Here is a 20,329-nt window from a genome sequence, read left to right as displayed (position 1 = left end):
ATTGTGTTTTGTAAACTGTTATTCAGGATGTTTGTGTTTTGTACCCATATGCTTGTGTAAGCTTTTAGGGTTTATGTTTATTGCATAGTTTTGTAGGCTTTATGGTATGTACCTTACTTAGTGCAGCCTTTATGCTATGTTGAAATCAGTACTTTAATCTAAATGGTATGCATTTTGGTTCATGTACTGTCACTCTTGTGCCCTTGTAGGATTGTTCCTAGATGCATATGCCTTGTGTGTTATGCATTGGTTGAGTGTTGAGCATACAAGTGTCTTGCCTTGTGCTTGTTAACTTGTATGTCCTTGTGTTCATTCCAAGTGTGAATGAGCACTGTGATCACTACCTTGTGGTGTTCACTTGGTTGATCAAGCCATGATTTGTTTCATAACTCCATCTTTGCTTGATCACATATTGCCTGTTTCATATGCATTTTATAATTTTCTGCTTACAATGATCATGGTGTATTGTTGTGTTTCAGGAGTATTATGTTCATATGATTCAAGTGCTTCACAGCTTCTAGAGTTAGGTGTGAGTGAGTTTTGTTCAACTGTTCCCAACTCACATGTTAAGTCTAGAGTCTGTTTTAGGGTTTTGTCACGGAATAGCCAAAGGGGGAGATTGTAAGGTTGAATTTATTCAACCATTTAATTGGCTTTATTCCGTGCCAAATTTGCTTGTAATTCAGCATTTAGTAACCCTGTATTTAGGTGGGCTTGATGTAAGGGTAGTGAGTGAGATAGAGTGAAGTTTGCTCAAGAGTGTGCAAGAAAACAGAGACTCGCGGCTGGGACTCGCGGGTGACTCGCGGCTGCAAGCCGCCAGAAGATGCACACGTGCCAAGCATGCTGGAAGATGAACAGTCATGCTAGCTGGAGCACTACAGGACAAAACAGGACAACTGGCCATACGGTTATCTCGCGACTGGATCTCGCGACTTAGTTAAGCCGCGAGGTCAAGCCGCGAGCCACCCCTGTTTTGTAAAAACCTGACGTTTCACATTCCTCTCCACTCCAGTATAAATACCCCTATTACCCACGATTGAAAGAGAGCTTCCAGAGAGAATTTTGAAAGAGAAACCCTAAAGAAAAACTAGATTGATTCACACACAATCTATACCTTAGAGACTCTTCAAATTCCTCAACTCTCTTCCTCTCCATTGTCAAATCCTTGAGAGGCATTATACCAAACCTGGTTCTCACCATCATCATCACTGTGAGACAGTTGTTTGGATTTCTGGGAAGCAGTTAGGAAGAAACCAATCTTCATTGGTTGATGCTACGGTCTAGTAGCGGAATCCGGGAAGCTAGAAAAGAAAAAAGGTTCGGCGCAACCTCGTTGGAGCAAGAAGCTTGGAGGGCTTAGGTGCACTGGGTAGATTAGGCTTGGAGGGTCTATTGCTGTCCTTGTATCCCAACTATATTTTCTAGTGGATTGATTACCGCTTGGAGGGCGGCGGAGAGGTTTTTCGCCAAGGGCTTCGGTTTCCTCTTCGATAACACATCGCGTGTTGTCTTTGTGTTTGCATCTTCCTTCCTCTCTATCTTTGCCTTTTATTTATCTGCTGTGGATTTTATTCTGTTATGGCTTAGATAGTATTTAATCAATTTCGTATGATAGCATATGTTAAGTTTCCGCACACTAGTTGTTTGACATATTGCTTGAATTGATTAAGTTGTAATTTGGGGGTCTAAACGTTCAAAGGTGTTTTTACACGTTTTTTGAACTTTCAGGGATCTAATGAAAATGAAGAAGAAATAGAAAAGTAGGAGGATAGAAAAAATGGAGGAATAATTTTTTTTTTTTTTTTTTGGTTGATAAAAAAAATGGAAAGAAAGAAAATATAGTTTGTATAAATTTACTCATATGTCCTTATTAAAAAATGATGCCTAGTTAAAAAAAAAAATAATAATAATCTATCACCCAAGTTTATTAAAAAAGAAAAATCACGACCAATTAAAAAAATCACGTCTAGTTAAACCCCCCTCCCCCCCCCCAACTGAAAAAGAAAAAAATAAATTAAAATAAGAAGAAGCATAGCAAAATGCCCTAAAAGGAGCAAAAAAAAAAAACAAAAAAAAAAAAAAAAACAACGAAAAACAAGAAGAGAAGCCATGTATCACACCAAAAAAAAAAACCAAAATATGAGAAGAGAGGTGCACCCAAAAAAAAACCAAAATATGAGAAGAGAGGTGGCTTAGTCAATTGGCTACAACTACTCCCCCCCCCCCCCCTTCTCTTAAAGTTGGGAGATAGCATTTTGGTAGATCTAGGAGAAAACACTTAAACCCCGCCAATTTTTTCCCTTTGAAATCCACCAAGCTAAACACCTCAAAAACATTTTCTCATCGATTTTCTCATATTTCTTTTCCATCTCCCTAAAATCCACCCAACCATGGACTGTTAATCTTGTACTAATGCTTTTATAGGGTGTGGAGCTATACTTTTTTTTTTTTTATAGATGACTTGCTACAGTGCACATCTATAGATAGATGTGCACTGTAGCTTAGAGCAAAAAAAAAAAAAAAAATTTATTCCTACGCCCATTAAAATACTACCTCTCTCTCTCTCTCTCTCTCTCTCTCTCTCTCTCTCTCTCTCTCTCAACTCTGATCTCCTCTCAACTCTCACCTCTTAACTCTTTCTCAACTTCCTCTCATCGCTACCAGCCCACCCCCACGTTGCCAACCCACGTCGCGGACCCCACCGCCGATCCTTTTCACCCTTACTTGGTTTTTTTTTTTTTTTTCCTTGCCGTGGGCTGTGGTGTGGTGGTGGTTGTGGTTGTGTGGGTAGATTGGCGTTGGTGGGTGGTTGGGTTTGTCGGCATCAGTGGATGGCTCAGGTGGGTGGCTTAGGTGCGTTTTGTGGTGGTGGGTGTGGGTGTTGCCACCGATCAACCTCAGACCCACACCGCCAATCAAACTGCTTGCTTGCCGATCGGGTGGGTTTCTTGTGATTTATTATTTTGTCTGGTCTGGGTTGAGGAAAAAAATTGGAGATTTGGGGTTTTTTTTTTTTTTTTGCCTGCTGTGGACTAGTGGTGGTGGTGGTGGTTGTGGCTGTGGCTGATGGTAGAGGTGGTTGTGGCCGATGCTGTATATGTTTTTTTGGGTAGTGAGATATATTATTTTATTGTAGTGGTTATATTATTTTATTGTGATATTTATATTATTTTATTGTATTGAAAGCTAAAATAGATCCACTGCTACAGCATGTGTGTAGGTAAAATAGATAAAGTAACTTTTGGTAGAGCTAAAAAGCTAAATTTTTAACTCCACTGCTATGGATGCTCTTAACAATCACTCTTTTTTCTCCTCTCCCAAGAACACTTCTTATTATTATATTCCTTAACTTTTATTTAAATTGATATAAATTTTACATAACATATAAATATAATAGACTAATATTAGTTTTGTAAAATCATATAGTCCACCACATAAATAAAATAATGTTATGTTTGATTGGTTGTCTAATTTTTAATAATCTTTAAAGTAATTCTTTGTCTTAATTATTATACCGAATAAGTTATAATTTAATTTTAAAATTTATATTTATGAGCAAGTTAAAAACTATTTAACTTGTATTGTATATTAAATTGTGTTTCTAGTACTAGTTTACACTAATTATATACATAATATGAATATAGTGTATACAAAAAAAAAAAAAAAAAAAAAAGTACTCCTATAAAAAAAAAGGGTACTATTTCGTTATTTATTTGGCCCCCAAAGTTAAAGTGGCCACTTAAAATTTGTTGTGAAAATATTATAAATATAACATTTTTTAATAAATAAATGTTTAAAGTATATCTTGGCGCGATTTCTTATACAATGGTAATAAGTTCTAAATAGTGAAATTTATTCACAACATCAAAGAATTTTGAATTTGAACATTTAGGCTGTGTTTGTTTTGGCTTCAAATTACTTTCGGAAATGCTTTTCCGTAAATGTGGGTGTTTGATTGCGCATGAAAAATTCATTTTTCGGAAAATATTTTCAGTTGACCGTAAAAATCATGGCTTTGACCCGAAAAATTTTTTACACTTCTATTTTACCTTCAAACCATTTCCAAACTTCAGACGCGCAGAGAGAGAGAGAGAGAGCATAGGTGGCCGCCCAGCCAAGTTCCAGCTAGCCCAGATCGTGCCGCCCCCACCGTCGCCTCCACCGCCCAAATCATGCCTCCTTACCACCCAGAATGAAGAGAGAGTAGAGAGCCTTTTAGCTCATGACCAATCGTGCCACAAAGAAAGCCGAGATCGCCGAGAAATTGATGGCTTCCTTTCTTCCTCCAAAGCTTCAATCTTTACCTTCTCTTTCGATGAAATTGATGGCTTCGATCACTTTGATTTGAAGAGAATGGATCATTGGGTTGTGGCCTGTGAGTCAGTGGTGGTGGGGATCGGTGTTGTGGGTCCTTAGGTTATGGGCTGTGGCCGGTTGTGTGGGTTTTTATTGGGTTGTGGTGGGTTTGTTGATAGCCATTGTTGATGTGGATGGGTTGTTGAGGTGGATTTATGGTGGTGTTGGTTGTTTTTTTTTTTTTTTTAATCAGAGTTGTTGTGGTGGCAAGTGGCGGTTTGTTGATGTGGGTGGGTTGTTGAGGTGAGTTTGTGGTGGTGTCGGTGGTTTTTTCTAATATAAAATTTATTTGGAAGCTAAAAAAATAGCTGAGAAAATGTAAAAAATTTGTGGAAAAATAACATTTTTAGAATGTTACCAAACACTGAAAATTGTTTTCTAATATAATTTTTAAAATACAACCAAACTCTAGAAAATATTTTTCTTTCCCAAAAATATTTTACACCCGAAAAATATTTTACATCGAAACAAACACAACCTTAGGAGACGAAGGAAATTTCTTGGCTGTATCCAATCACTGTCCAACTTGTGCTTTGGTCCTACCCCAAGAACGTGAAGTCACTCTAAGACAGGTGTAGTGGACCATGATGAAGCTTCGCTCCTTCTATAAAGCTCTACGCCCACCCCATACTCAATAATTGCTTAGCTCATCTCCAAATCCGACCCATCTCTCCCCATTTCACTAAATAAGTTAAAACAGTATCTATAACGTAAATAAATTTCAGATTTAGCAATAATCAATCAGAAGACTCTAATACAAGAATCAATATTCAAGTATTCACACACGTATGAGCTTTAAAAAAAATTCAAAACAACTCAAACTTCGAAAGCCTGGTCCATTGTCAGTTCTCACGTGCTCATGTTTTCAGTCTTTACCTTTCGTTTTGTTTTTTTGGTAATTGTGTTTTCCACTTTTTTATTTTATTTTTTTGGGTAACCGTATTTTCCACTTTTCACTTTCATACGAATAAAGATGCATTATCTTGTCACACGGTCTGACCAAATTTCTTGTCTTGTTTTCATTTTCAAAAAAACAAGTGCCAAAATTTCTTGTCTTGTCACACGGTCTGACGAGTAAAGATGCATTGTCTATGTCACGTCGTCTGACCAAAAAACAAAAGGAAAAAACTTACAAAAGAGCGAAATTTTGTATCACACAGATCACTTGCTTCCTTTCTCTTTTCTTTACTCAAAAGGTATCACACAGATGCCTTCTCAGTGCCAAACTGAAAGCTCCAGTTAAAAAAAAGCTCCAGTTATTGAGGTTTCTGGGATTTTTTTTCTATGACTACTTGACTAACGATAAGAAGACAATAATAGAGCAACTGAACGTACAATGAAATATGCATCACGGCAGCACATAGTTGATATTTTTGTACGCGTAAAGAAACAAATGCATGTGCATCTTGGTGACCTTTGTTAAAGTACAATGGAAAGCATGTGAAATATCATTTTCTCTAGCGAGACACAGCAAGGAGAGAATGTAGCTTCTATTATTAGAGCACCCACAGCAGATGTGCTAAATGTGTCAAATGTCAAATTTTTGGCATATTTAGCACACCAAACACAAAAATTGAGCTTTATCAGATGTTCCAAATGGCAAAAATTATACCACATATGAACAGTACCGTTGCAAATTTGCAACGGTACGGACAGATGTTGTAAAAATTTTATTATTTTATATTCCCTTTTCTCTCTCCTCTCTCTTCATTTTCTTTCTTTTCTCCTCTCTCATTCTCCAGTTCCCTCTCTCTTCTTTATTTTTTCTTTTCTCCTCTCTCACTCTCCGGTTCCCTCTCTCTTCTCCCTGTACCGGTTCCCTCTCTCTTCGACCAGTTCAGCATGTTTACCGTCAGCGACAACGGCGTAGCTCCGACGACGACTGCACGCTCCGCCAAGCTCGATCTCGCTCCAGCCACTCGATCTCACCCACGCTCCAGCTACGCTCGATCTCACCCCGAGGCCGCCATCGATCTCACGCTCAGCCACGCTCCAGCCACTCTGCCTCTCTCTAGTTGTGGGTTTTTTTTTTTTGCTGCAATTTGGGTTAATCTGATGGTGGAGGTGGGCTGTGGGCTATGGGCGGTGACAGTGGCAGGGGTGGTGGGCTGTGGGGGTGATGGCCCTCTCCTCTCTGTTTGAATCGATGGCTATTTGTTTGTTTGAATCGGTGCTGAATCGGTGATGGTTTGGCATTTTGGTGGTGGCTGTGCTTGGTGATTGGTATTTGCTGGTGTTTTTTTTTTTTTTTTTTTTTTTTTTTCCTGTTTTGTTGTTGGCTTCTGCCTTGCTGGGTGTGTGATGGTGGGGTGGTGGTGGTGGTGGTGGTGGTGGTGGTTGCTACCTTGCTGGGCATGTGTGGTGGTGAAGTGGTGGTTGTGCCGGTGGTGGCTGGTCGGTGTTGTTGCGACAGTGGTGGTTGGTGGATGTTGTTGCTGGGTGATTGGTATTTGTTTGTTGTTGGTGGCTGAGATAATATATTATTTTAATGAGTAGTATATATTATTTTAATGTATAGAATTGAATGATAAAACATCTGATAAATGGGATGTTGTAAAATGATGTGGTAAAATAATAAAGTAGGTCTTTAATGTGGCAAAATGGCATAATTTTTGCCACAGCTGCTGTGGATGCTCTTATAGTTCTTTATTAGCCCGAGGTGGAGAATCATTGATTTCTTTCTGGTTGATAGTGCAATTCTGGTCAAATTTTCCATTTGAAGTTCCTCATTATCCCATGGTCACTGTCTCTAAGAGCCGGTTTGGTTAGAGTATAGAAAAATGAGAAGATATAAAATAGAGAGAGAATGAAAAAACGGAAAGATAAAAAACTTTTGAGTTTATCTTATTTATGTTTGATTGAAAGAGTGAAAAAATGGAAAGATGAAAAATTTTATTGTTTGATTGAAAATAAAGTTTGTATAAATTTATTATCATGTTCTATTAAATAAAACAAAAAGTAACACATTATATTTTTAAAAATTGTGTATAGATAGAAATAAAATAAAAAGCAACACATTATACTTTAAATAAAATTGTGTATAGATGGACACTTCATTAAAGTTAAAAAAAAAGAAAAAAAAAAAGAAAAGAAATTAAGCCAAAAGTGTTTTCTAAAATTAAAAAAAAAAAAGAAAAGAAGCCGACACAACAAAAAAAAAAAAAAAAAAAAAAAAGCCAACACAATGATAACAGAGAAAAAAAAAATCAAAGGAAAAAGAAGCCAACGTTAATAGAGAAAAGAAAGAAAAATCAAAGAATAACAAGAAAAAAACAGAAAAAAAAAAAACCCAACACACATTGGAAGTGAAATCTAACGGGAGGGGTATTTTTGGAAGCTCATTTCATGAGCTTTCTCATCTTTGTTTTCGCTCTATTTTTTGGGAGAAAACTTTTTTATAGGTCTAGGGAGAAAATATCTGAGTCTCATAATTTATTTTTCTTCCTCCATACCCAACCAAACATACTCCAAAAAAGTTTTCCTTCCAATTTTTTCTCCAAAATTTTCCATGCACCTTATTTCACCTTCAAAAAAAATACACCCTAAGGTGTGGTTTGGTTGGAAGAATGAAAAAGTGAAAAGGATTAAAAATGGGCAAAAAATAGAAAAGTTGAAGGATATAAAAGATTTTAGTTTTATGATATTTGGTTGGGGTAGAAAAGCAAGCGGAAGGAAAACTCTTTTATTTTGTTGAGAAAGAATATAAAATAAAATTTTGTATGGATTTTACCATTATATCCCTATTAGATAAAAGAAAAAGTAACTAATTATATTTTTATTAAAAAACTGTTTATGAAATTCTATGAATGGACACTTCACATTTAAAAAAAAAAAAAAAAACCATAAGAAATTCAAGAACCAAAAATGTTAAAAAAAAAACCAAAATTGACCAGAAAAACAACATATAAGTACCAAAAAGAGTAGATTAAGAAGAAAAGAAAGAGGAGAGAAACGAATGAGACAACATAAGAACACTACAAAAAAAATTGGGTCTATAATGGCGTTTGTCAAAATGCCACTATAGGTACCATATAGTGGCGTTTTCTATAAATGCTGCTATAGGCATATTTATAACTGAGTTCAGAGAGTCTTATAGTGAGGTTTTAAAACAATGGGTCTATAATAGCATTTTCAAGGGCCTATAGTGTCGTTTGACATGGTCTTACAAACGCTGCTATAGGCACTTTTTTCATTTTTTTTTTTTTAATAAGGGCTAGAGCAGAAAAAATACCTATAGTGGTGTTTGACAAATGCCACTATAGGCTCTTGTAAGAGTAGGACCTATAGTGGCGTTTGACAACTGCCACTGTAGGCACTTTTTATTTCAATATATATATATATATATATATATATTTTTATAATAAGGGTTAAAGGAGGAAAAAAGACCTATAGTGGCGTTTGACAAACACTGCTATAGCCCAAATGGGCCTATAGTGGTCTTTTTAGTACCTATAATGGCGTTTCACAAATGCCACTATAGGTCTAGTTTTTTTGTAGTGGAAAAAGAAAAAGAAAAAAAAAAGTAAAAAAATAAAGAAAGAAGGAAAAATTTCAAAAAAAATTGAACATGGTGCATGGGTAATATTGTCTGGAATAGTAAGGAGATTTTGCTTTTCCATCCTATTTTCTCCCTAAATTGGAGAGATAGAGTTTTGGTGGGCCTGAGGTGAAAACTACTGGGCTACACCAATTTCTTCACCAATTTTCCTACCCAACCAAACGCACCTCCTCCCTATTTTTTCTCCCACATTTTCTATCCCTTGTGTTTTTACCCCAACTAAATGCATTCTATAAGGACCCGTTTGGTTGGAAGGGTTAAAAGTGAGAGGATAAAAAATTGAGAGATGATAGAAAAGTGGGAGAAGACAAAAAACTTTTAGTTTTCTCTCATCATGTTTGGTTTGGAGGTGGAAAAGTAGAGAGATAGAAAATGTAGTTTGTATAAATTTACTTTTATGCCCCAACTAGATTAAAAAGTAACAAATTAGAAAAAAAAAAAAAAAAAAACTGATGAAGCATAAAAACAAAACAAAACAAATGAAGTACAACCAAAAAATAAAAAATAAAAAATTAACTGCTAAAAAAAACCAACCAAATGAAAAGTATAGAAAAGGACAAAAAACCTAAAGAGAAAAGGCATAATTGAGTAACAAAAAGTATAAGGACCCTAAAGTATTTCCTCCTTCCAACCAAATACTCCACTTTTCTCTCATTTCTTTTCTATCTTTCCTATTCCACCTCCAACTATATGGACCCTAAAGTCTATAACATGATATCTAAAAATATATTCCATTTACTTTGGTCTAGGTATATTACATTTTAGGGTAAATTACAATTTACCTATCTGTAGTTTGGTAGAAATTTAAGTTGCCTACATGTGGTTTGAAATTTGACATTTTACTTACCTGAGATTAACTTAGTTAGATTTCTATAACCCACATCTTTTAAAAACAGAGCTAAATATATTATTTTACTCCACTTTTATGTCTTTCTTCTCCAAAAACACAAAAGACATAAAAATACAAAATCAAATAAGATAAAAAACTATCCATTGTAACACTTGCATAATGGAATTTCAAATCACAGGTAAGCAACTTAAATTTTAGTTAAATTTTAGGTGGGTAAAGTGTTAAATTTTAAATCACAGGTAGGCAACTTAAATTTTAGCCAAACCACAAGTGGGTAAGTTGTAATTCACCTTACTTTTTATTACGGTTACATAAAATATTCCTAGCATATAAAAAAGGAAACTTACAAATATAAGACACATCCTTATTTGAGAGAGATGTTGTATGTAACAATTAAACAAAATACCTTTGATAATTTGTTATGAAGTGCGAAATAAAGAAAAAATAAACAAAGCTTACTCTGAAAGTTCTTTTGATATTGTAGAGCATGCATTTGTATTAGTTGTAAGGATTCAATTTGTAGCGATCCCAAATTGGTGTTAGGTTCGTATGTTAAAGGTCCAAACAATAAAATTTGTAGAGCGTGGGCTGAAAGGCTAGACCTTGGTCACCGGACAGTGGTTAATCGTGGTATTCATGGTGGACGCATAAGGGTGAACCTAGCTTGTCTAACAATACTTTTTCCCGATATGTCCTGAGTGGCACCGGTCCTTAGACCTCGTCCGAGGAGGTTCATGTTCTTATTATTCCCCTTTTTTTGGGCTCCATGGTTTGGGAGACGATTTGTCCCCCCCTTTCTGAATTGCTTCTCTTTCCCTTTTATACTAGCATTTACCCTCCCTCCAACGTCCACGTGTAGGCTGGACTTCCTAGGGTTGATACTTGTCCTATCAGCCCATACCTAGAGTGGGTAAGGGTGGTTGTAAAAACTGAAGAGTATGGTGAAGAGCATGGACCTGTCAGGTGCAGAGTTCTTTATTGCAGTATTGACAGCTTTTTATTTGGGCCGCTCCTACACTGTGCTCGACCTTTCTTTTAGGGGCACTCTGGGATGTCAAGAACAAGATCGTCCTTGCCATATCCTCAGGCCGTTTTGGACTTTCATTGTATGACTTCGGCAATATCCCTCCTTGGCTCGGGCCTTGGGCCTTAATATAAAGTGGGCCGGGGTCATAAATTCTCTAACCCCACATTAGCCCCTCAAAATCCTGCTGTCCAACCTCTTGGTTGGAGAGGAGGGTTTTGGTGATGCCAGGCCTATATCATGGTTTGCCTAGCTTTGTCCTTCATTTATGTCGGTGTCTCTTCATTTGCCTGGGAAATGCTCCGGGTTATGAGACATTTCTTTAGACTTACTCACGCCATGCCCTTGCCGTTTCAGTGTACGAGGCGTGTCTTTAATAAGTTCTCTTTATGAGGCCACTCAAATCCGACAATTGTAGACGGCATTGGGAGTTGAGTGGAAATTATCTCGTTTGTAGCTCTTCTTGGAGATCTATGTAGATTAAATGCCACCAAACTTGCCCCCCATATAAGAAATAAGGTAGGAGGTCACTTCCTTTACGTATAGACCCTTCAGTCTTTTCAAATTCCTAAACCTCCAGCTGCGCTCAAAGTTTTCCTTACCAGTGCAATTAAACCTTAGAGAGTGATATGTTTGAGGCAAAAGTGGAGGTGAAGGAACCACACCCTCTCCAAAAACACTGGGTCTCTCCGAGACTCAAGATGGCGCGGTTAGGGCAAGGGCGATGGAGACTCAAGACAACTCTCCCTTTTCATATGGCGGGAGAGAAGCCTCCTCCTTCAGCCAAAATCCGAAGCAGGTGTTGGTCGCGTCAGATTTTTGGTACGACAGCAATGGAGTTTCTCATCGTCGGTACTATCCGCTCTCTCTCGAGCGCTACTAATATGACACTTGCGTGTTAGGAGTCAGAGCTGATGCGGGGATTGGGCATCCCCGCTTCTTCCTCTCTTCCTTCACTGGTGCCTCCTTTTACCTCCACTTCTTCTTCTTTCCCATCACCGGGGCCATCCTGATGTTTCTACTTCTTCTTCTGCTTCTTCTTCCCTTCTATCAATGGGGCCATCCTGTCATGTGCAATCGCTACTAGAGTAGAGTTTTGAAGGATTTATCGTTTCCTTGTATCTTTTTATTTTTGCTTCTGTAGTTAGCTTTTGGTATAGGCTTGTTTAAGCCCCTCATTGTATGCTGTACTATTTCTTTGTATTAATAAAAGATGACTTTATTTTATTCTACGTACTCTTTCTTTTTTGCAATAGTTATATTGTGAATGGATGTGCTGTTATTTTTCTATTCTGAACGATACTTAGGACCGAAACCCTTATTAATAAAAAGCTATTATTTTGAACTTATTGAGACTAACAGGCACAATAATGCCGACCTGAAAAAGGATAACAGCTGAACGCTCTGTATTGCGTATGAGGTGATCATTCGAGGATGGGTAACCCAAAATGAACTATCCGTGAGGGTTGCCAAGTACTAGGGTGCTTTACCACATTCCTAACAACGTTCATAGACTTAACCATTTTTGGCATCCGGTCCGAGGATCGAGGTATGACTGTACCAGACTCAAACACTCGTTTGTATCTATTCCCTTAGAGCTGAGGATCTGAGGATAGGTCGGGACTTCCATTCTGTCTAGAACTTAATCTATTTTTTAATGGATAATCTTCCCATAAGTTTGAGTCCGAGGACCATGCAATACCTTGGTTCTGTTCAAAACTTAGATTTTCATTAAGTAGTTGGTTTCCCCATAGACTTGAGTACGAGGACCATGCAATACCTTAGTTACCTTGGCTCTGTCCAAAACTTAGATTTTCATTAAGTAGTTGGTTTCCCCATAGGCTTGAGTACGAGGACTATGCAATACCTTGGTTCTGTCCAAAACTTAGATTTTCATTAAGTACCTTGGTTCTGTCCAAAACTTAGATTTTCATTAAGTAGAGTAGTTGGTTTCCCCATAGGCTTGAGTACGAGGACCATGCAATACCTTGGTTCTGTCCAAAACTTAGATTTTCATTAAGTAGTTGGTTTCCCCATAGGCTTGAGTCCAAGGACCATGCAATACCTTAGTTCTGTCCAAAACTTATATTTTCATTAAGTAGTTGGTTTCCCCATAGGCTTGAGTACGAGGACCATGCAATACCTTGGTTCTGTCCAAAACTTAGATTTTCATTAAGTAGTTGGTTTCCCCATAGGCTTGAGTCCAAGGACCATGCAATACCTTGGCTCTGTTCAAAACTTAGATTTTCATTAAGTAGTTGGTTTCCCCATAGGTTTGAGTCCAAGGACCATGCAATACCTTAGTTCTGTCCAAAACTTATATTTTCATTAAGTAGTTGGTTTCCCTATAGGTTCGAGTCTGAAGACCATACAATACATTGGTTCTGTCCAAAACTTATATTTTCATTAAATAGTTGGTTTCCCCATAGGTTTGAGTCCGAGGACCATACAATACCTTGGTTCTGTCCAAAACTTATATTTTCATTAAGTAGTTGGTTTCCTCATAGGTTTGAGTCTGAGAACCATATAATACCTTGATTATGTCAAAAACTTATATTTTCATTAAGTAGTTGGTTTCCCCATAGGTTTAAGTCCGAGGACCATACAATATCTTGGTTCTGTTCAAAACTTAGATTTTCATTAAGTAGTTTATTTCCCCATAGGTTTGAGTCCAAGAACCACACAATACCTTGATTCTGTCCAAAACTTATACTTTTATTAAGTAGTTGGTTTCTCCATAGGTTTGAGTCCGAGGACCATAAAATACCTTGGTTCTGTCTAAAACTTATATTTTCATTAAGTAGTTGGTTTCCCCATAGGTTTGAGTCCGAGGACCATACAATACCTTGATTCTCTCTAAAACTTATATTTTCATTAAATAGTTGGTTTCTCCATAGGTTTGAGTTCGAGGACCATACAATACCTTAGTTCTGTCCAAAACTTATATTTTCATTAAGTAGTTGGTTTCCCCATAGGTTTGAGTCCATAAAATAACTTAGTTCTGTCCAAAACTTAGATTTTCATTAAGTGCCGAGGATTAGCCCCTCGGCCAAGGTACGAGGCGTTGAACTGGTGGTGGAAGCCCCTAGAACTGCTCGCGTCACTGGTGCTTCGAAGCGTAGCCCCTAGTAGAACTTTATATTAGGGCAACAATAACGGGCCGCTGGAAGTGATGGAGGGGCTTTCGCAAGCCCTTGTTTAATAGGAGCTCGATCCACCGCTTGTGCCAATGCACAAGTCTTTCCCACAGACGGCGCCAATTGTAAGACTCAATTCATAGCGATCCTAAATTGGTGTTGGATTCGTACGTTAAAAGCCCAAACAATAAAATTTGTAGAGCGTGGGCTGAAAGGCTAGGTCTTGGTCATCAGACAATGGTTAATCGTGGTATTCACGGTGGACACACAAGGTGAACCTGGCTTGTCTAACAATACTTTTTCCCGATACGTCCAGAGTGGTTTTGGTCCTTAGACCTTGTCCGAGGAGTTTCATGTTCTCATTATTCCCCTTTTTTTAGGCTTCATGGTCTAGGAGACGATTTGTCCCCCCCCTTTCTGAATTGCTTCTCTTTCTCTTTTATACTAGCATTTATCCTCCCTCCAATGTCCACGTGTAGACTCGACTTCTTAGGGTTGATACTTGTCCTATCAGCCTATACCCAGAGTGGGTGGGGGTGGTTGTAAAACCTGAAGAGCATGGACCTGTCAGGTGCAGAGTTCTTTACTGCAGTATTGGCAGCCTTTTATTTGGGCCGCTCTTACACTGTGCTTGCCCTTTCTTTTAGGGGCACTCTGGGATGCCGAGAACAAGATCGTCCTCGGCCATATCCTCAGGCCATTTTGAACTTTCATTGTGCGTCTTCGGCAATATCCGTCCTCGGCTCGGGGTCTTGGGCCTTAATATAAAGTGGGTCGGGGTCATAAATTTTTTGACCCCACATTAGTAAATGTAGAATTTTTTTAACGAGATTTATTTATTTATTTTTAAAGATATAACTATACTTTTGTCTATTTCTAAGAAATAAATTTTTCATTAAAAAAAAAAACTAATCTAAACATACACAAGGTTCAACACTTAGAGTTTGCCAAAACAGGACGTGGAAATTAATGTGATCTAAAATATGCGAAAAATTGTTAAGGTACTAAATACCCTAGCTATGATATCAGGACGGAACTAGAATGGGAGAAGTTATATAGTCCTTTGGTAGACCACATCACTTGTCTACCATTTCATTAAAAGATATCTATTTATTTAAAATTACTGAGTTAGAAATTAGTTTTTGTTTTATTTTTTTTTTAACTCTGTAATTTTAAACAGATGGAAGTCTTTTAGTAGAATAGACAAGTGAGGTTTATCATGAGAATCTTATAATTTCTCCTAGAATGAACTTATTTTTTGTGCATTTGAAATTGGACGTACTATCCTCTTTTTTCTTTTTTTTTTTAATTGTTGATTCGTATTTATTGAAAGTTGTTTAGAGTTTAGTTTTACCTTGAACAAAAAAAGAACTTTAAACAATTATACATAACCAAATAGGATAAAAAAAGAAAAAAGAAAAAGAAAAAAAATTGACAAACAGACTTTGATTCCACTTGGGTAAATGAATATTATTTTACGTAAGGAAGAAAAAAAAGTAAGAAATTTAAAAATTCAAGGGTCATGTCATGTGATAGATAGACAAAGCAGAAAGTTTGATTGGTGTGTCAGGAGATTGATGGATGTGAAATTTCTTAGTATTAAATTTTGTGGAACGTGTATATATATATATATATATATATATATTTTTTTTTTTAGGGTAGACTAGAAAGCGGATTTTGTAAGGAATAAAATTTCTTCCCAAAACTAATTTGAAGAGAAGTCTTTTAAATTTATTATATATCTATTTTTAGTGTAAATTTTAAAAATCTTTTTTTTTTTTTTTTTGAGAAAGGTAAATTTTAAAAATCTAATCATTGAATTTTATATTTTTTATATTCTTAATATGTATATCAAATTTCGTTAAAATCATATTTTATTTATTGTTTGATTAATGAACTTATTTGTTATATACAATTTTAGATTATAAAAATTTGAAATTTTAACATTTATTTAATGACATAGCAATTGATTTTTAATTTTTTTGAAATTTTACAAGCATGAAGGATATAATAAGAATATGCAATCCAACGATTTGATTTTCAAATTTCACAATCAGTATAAAAATATATAATAAATTTAAAAGATTTCTCCTTAAACTAGTTTGAAGAGAAACTTTATTCTTTTTGAAGCATGAGAGTGAAACTTATCTTTGTAGATAATTAAAAAGATATAATTAAAAACTGTTATTAACTGTAGATATTTACTTTGAACACCCTTTTTCTTTTCCAGGGTCATGTCGATATTGATCCACAAAGCAAAAAGTTTGATTCCAGTGTTTGGAAATCTGGTTGGATTTGGCTTTGACACAACATAATTTTATCTACTCTTTGTGGAAATAGGATTGTGTGGTGGGGATTATCAACAACAACAACAACAACAACAAAAAAAAAAAAAAGAGAGAGAGAGAAAAATTGTGTGGTGGAGAGTTAAAGGCTCTTTTTTTATCATCTGTGATGGAGGGTTGCATAGCTCAATCTAGCTGGAGGTAGAAGACGATAAATTTAATTGAGGTATTTTATATTTAAATATCAATTAAACATATTTATTTGATACTATACTAACCAGCTCAAGGTTAATTTAATGATGAGTTAATACTAACTAAACCAAATGATGAGTTAATATTAACTAAACCAAAGTTAGATTCATGTAGATAATCAAATATCATTGTTCAAGTATGAAATTTAACAAAAAGAAATGAAAATTTATTATTATAATTTTTAATGATGTTTTCTTTATCTTCAATAAGTTGATGCATGGTTAAATAAATTTTTAATTTTGATTTTAGGATTGAGAAAGAGATAGAGATAGTGTGGCTATGTGGAAGATTAAACTGTTAATTAGGTTCACGAGATTATTGATCGATTGAGCCATTTTAATTTCTAGAAAGTGTTAAAAACCTCGTTTATATCAATCAAGCTACAATCGAAAGTCTGATGAAACCAACACTTCAATTGATTTGAGCATAGATAAAACGCGAATAAAAATCTTCATTTCTCCTTGCTTTTAAGCTGTTTCTTTAACACTGACCTTGGCTTTACTTATGATGGTAAGTTATAGACTCATCAAGATTACAAGTCATGGAATTTTCCAACCTAAAACCTAGTACTATTGTCGTTTGAAACAATGTGGAGGGATTAGAACATGATAAAACCAAGAGCTAGGGCTTCATAGGTCTTAGAATAAGGCCTTTAATTGGTAACAATAAATTTATTATTCACCAGTTGTTCAATATCAACAGTTCAGCACTCTAAAGAGACCAATGATTGGATCAAACATGTTTCCTCAGAAGGAGAGTCCTTTGGGCCATTAACCAACGTACCAATCTTTGATCAAAGCATTTACACGAGCTGGGGCAAAATTTTATATCTATTTTAGATTAAGAAGTTTTTATTTTTTTATTCTACATATTTACTTTTTCAAAACATCCTATATTAGATTTTTTATTTTATTCTACATTTAATTAAAATATCAATTTTTCTTTATTTTTTTAATTGTTTCTTTTTTTTCATACACAACAACTAGTATCTATTTTTTTCTTTCATCCTCAAGATATGCAAAGAAAGAATAAAAAAATAAATGCAAAATGAATAGTGCATGCTAGTGTAAATTTACACGGTTACTGTAACAGCAATGTATTTTTACACAATTTTGCATGATCTGATGTGGGTAAATTTTTTGTTTAGTTGGCTAAAATGTGATACCTTTTTTTTATTATCTAAGTACTGATGCTCTGATTTATTAGGCTTCACCCAACTTTAGAACAATGTATGTAATTTCTCTACTCATTAACTACTTATTGTCATGAAATCTTAACAGATTTCACTTCTAACTTAATCATCAGAGTGTCTTTGGTCAACCTCTCTCCCACCTCCTTCACAGGGACATAGCTATGCATGGACTAAGGGGGGCAATGCCCCCCCCCCCCCCCCAGCCCGATGAGAAAAAGAAAAATATAAAATATATAAAGCTTGGTTTTGAATTTTTATGCTCTATTTTTGTTCAATACTTCTATGTTTTCACAAAAAGAAAGCTTTCTTTATTCAAATTTATATTAAATTTTGATTCTTTTTGTGAGTTTCTGTCTGGGTTCTAAATGATTTATGAAATTTATCTTTAAGTATTAGCATAGGATAATTGTAGCTAAGTGTTTGATGAAGTCTCCAAAAAAGCTTGGGATAAACACACACACACACACACACACACACACACACACACACACACACACACACACATATATATATATATTCTTTTATAAGTAGCTTGGATAAAAAAACATGGTTGTCTTTGGGTTCATCTAGAGGTACAATATGAAAGTTTAGGCTATAACAAATTTTTTAAGCATTTGGGTTTTGAGTGTATCTCGCCCCCCCTCACTTGAAATCCTAGCTTTGTCCCTACTCCTTCATGTCAATTGTTCACCTAAGCTACATACTAAGTTGGACTTAAATTTCCTTTTGTAGGAGAAGAGGCGACTTATTGAATGAGATCCTGCTATAGTTTTTCCCACCCTCTTCCTTGCGTGGTTCTATCTATCATTCCTCACATTCACCCATTCTATTATTTTTTTTCCAACTTGAATTTGAATATTAAATAACAATGCATATTTACGTACGGGTGAATCATAGTATTTTATTTTTTATTTAAATTTTTATTTTTCACTTCTATAAAATATTGAATATCTTAAATCGTTACAAAACTTACAAATATAAGTGAAAATGGTACAAAACTTATCAAGAGTTATAGAATACTGACCTATGAAACTATGATAGTGTCTACCATTAAATGGTCCTAATGTTATAGTTTGTATGAAGAATAGTATAGGAAATTCAAGAACAAGAAGCTTGGAATGAAAAATTGGGTAATGGGCATCCACTTATGACCAAACTATGTTGCTACTCTTTTTCTTTTTTAAGTTCAATTTATCATTCTTATGACTATGAAATTCAACATGAGAGTAATTGTAATAAAAACTCTTTTGTAAGATAATAATGTTCTTCTATTTGTTTATGTAAGATTTTTAAGGTGACCCTAGGCAATCTCAAAACGTTATTTTCATTTGTTACGACAGTTCACTCTGACTCATCTTTTCCCGAATGTTCAAACTACCTTGTTGCAGAGTAATACAAGTGAGGAAAAGGGATGTTGGCGTTTTCGTTAGATGTGTCAAATGACTCACATGTCTGTTACCTGTACGGTTCTGCAGTCTTGAGTAGTGCTTTTTAGTTTACTTCCTTGAACCAGTCACGTGTTACCACTATTAAACTGTTTTTAATCTTTGGTAGAAAAATGATTCTTTTATCACACATATGTGACCCTCCCACTGAATCATATCTTCATGTCATTTCACTGTGAATAGCAAATTGTGACCAAATATCTTGTGGCTAGTATCCTTCCAAGTTTCCTAGCAAAAGACTTTTTCTTTGTTATTAACTTTGGTGCTACGTTAGATTAAGACTTATAAGCCTTATTGCTTATGATATGTTACAATTTCGTTGACTTGCTTTTCTATGCTAGCTATTTACTTCTTGATTAGCTTTCCTCTAATTGCTATTTTCTTCTTTCTTGATATTGAACTACGTGATTTTGATTTTCAAGAATGGTACGTTACAATGTTTGAATATTTCACTTGCGACTTGGACTGAGTCGCAAATGACTTGTGAAATCCAGCTTGTCAAAGACTCTTCAAATTCTAGCATATATTTCTCATGTAGTCTGTTTCGCGAGTTGGCACTCGTGAGTTAGTCGTGAAATCCTCATTTTCACAAAATCTTCACTAAACTCTCACACACAACTTTTACATTAAATTCCACAAAAATACTGGGAAATGATTGAACATAATTACAATAAAATTTGACACGAAATTAAAGCTAACAAAAAATATAGTTGTAAATCACAATTTACAAAACTTTTGATTATAAATAATCATTTGTGATTTTTTTTTTCAAAATAAAAAATACAAAAAATTAAAAAATTAATGCTAATAATGTATTTTTGTCAACCTTTAGTATTAATATTTCAATTTTTTAAAATCGTTGAACAAAGAACTTTGACCCTCCTAAATATGAATCCTAGTTCCGTCTCTGCCACCATTGGAGATTGAAGATATAGCTTCTTTCTAGGCATGGCAGTTATGAAGGCTTTGAAGACTTAAGCATTTATCTGCATGGAAGTACCAAGCTACATGTTGGGTGCGTTGCACCATGTTCCATCCCACACTTTGTCTTAGCTAGCAACATGGGTGCGTTGCAACATGGTGCGTTGCACCATGTTGGACAAGTGCTAAGAAGTCAGCAAAGTGAAATGGGTTTGCTTGAGTAGCTTGTCTGAAAGAGAAGAATTGAGTTCATCTTTTTCTCTATAATTATGTACAAAAGTCCAGTAACATTTATGAAGGGATGTA

Source organism: Quercus lobata, chromosome 7, assembly GCF_001633185.2.
Source record: "Quercus lobata isolate SW786 chromosome 7, ValleyOak3.0 Primary Assembly, whole genome shotgun sequence".
In the NCBI taxonomy this organism is placed as follows: Eukaryota; Viridiplantae; Streptophyta; class Magnoliopsida; order Fagales; family Fagaceae; genus Quercus; species Quercus lobata.
Note: the sequence above shows the minus strand (reverse complement) of the source record.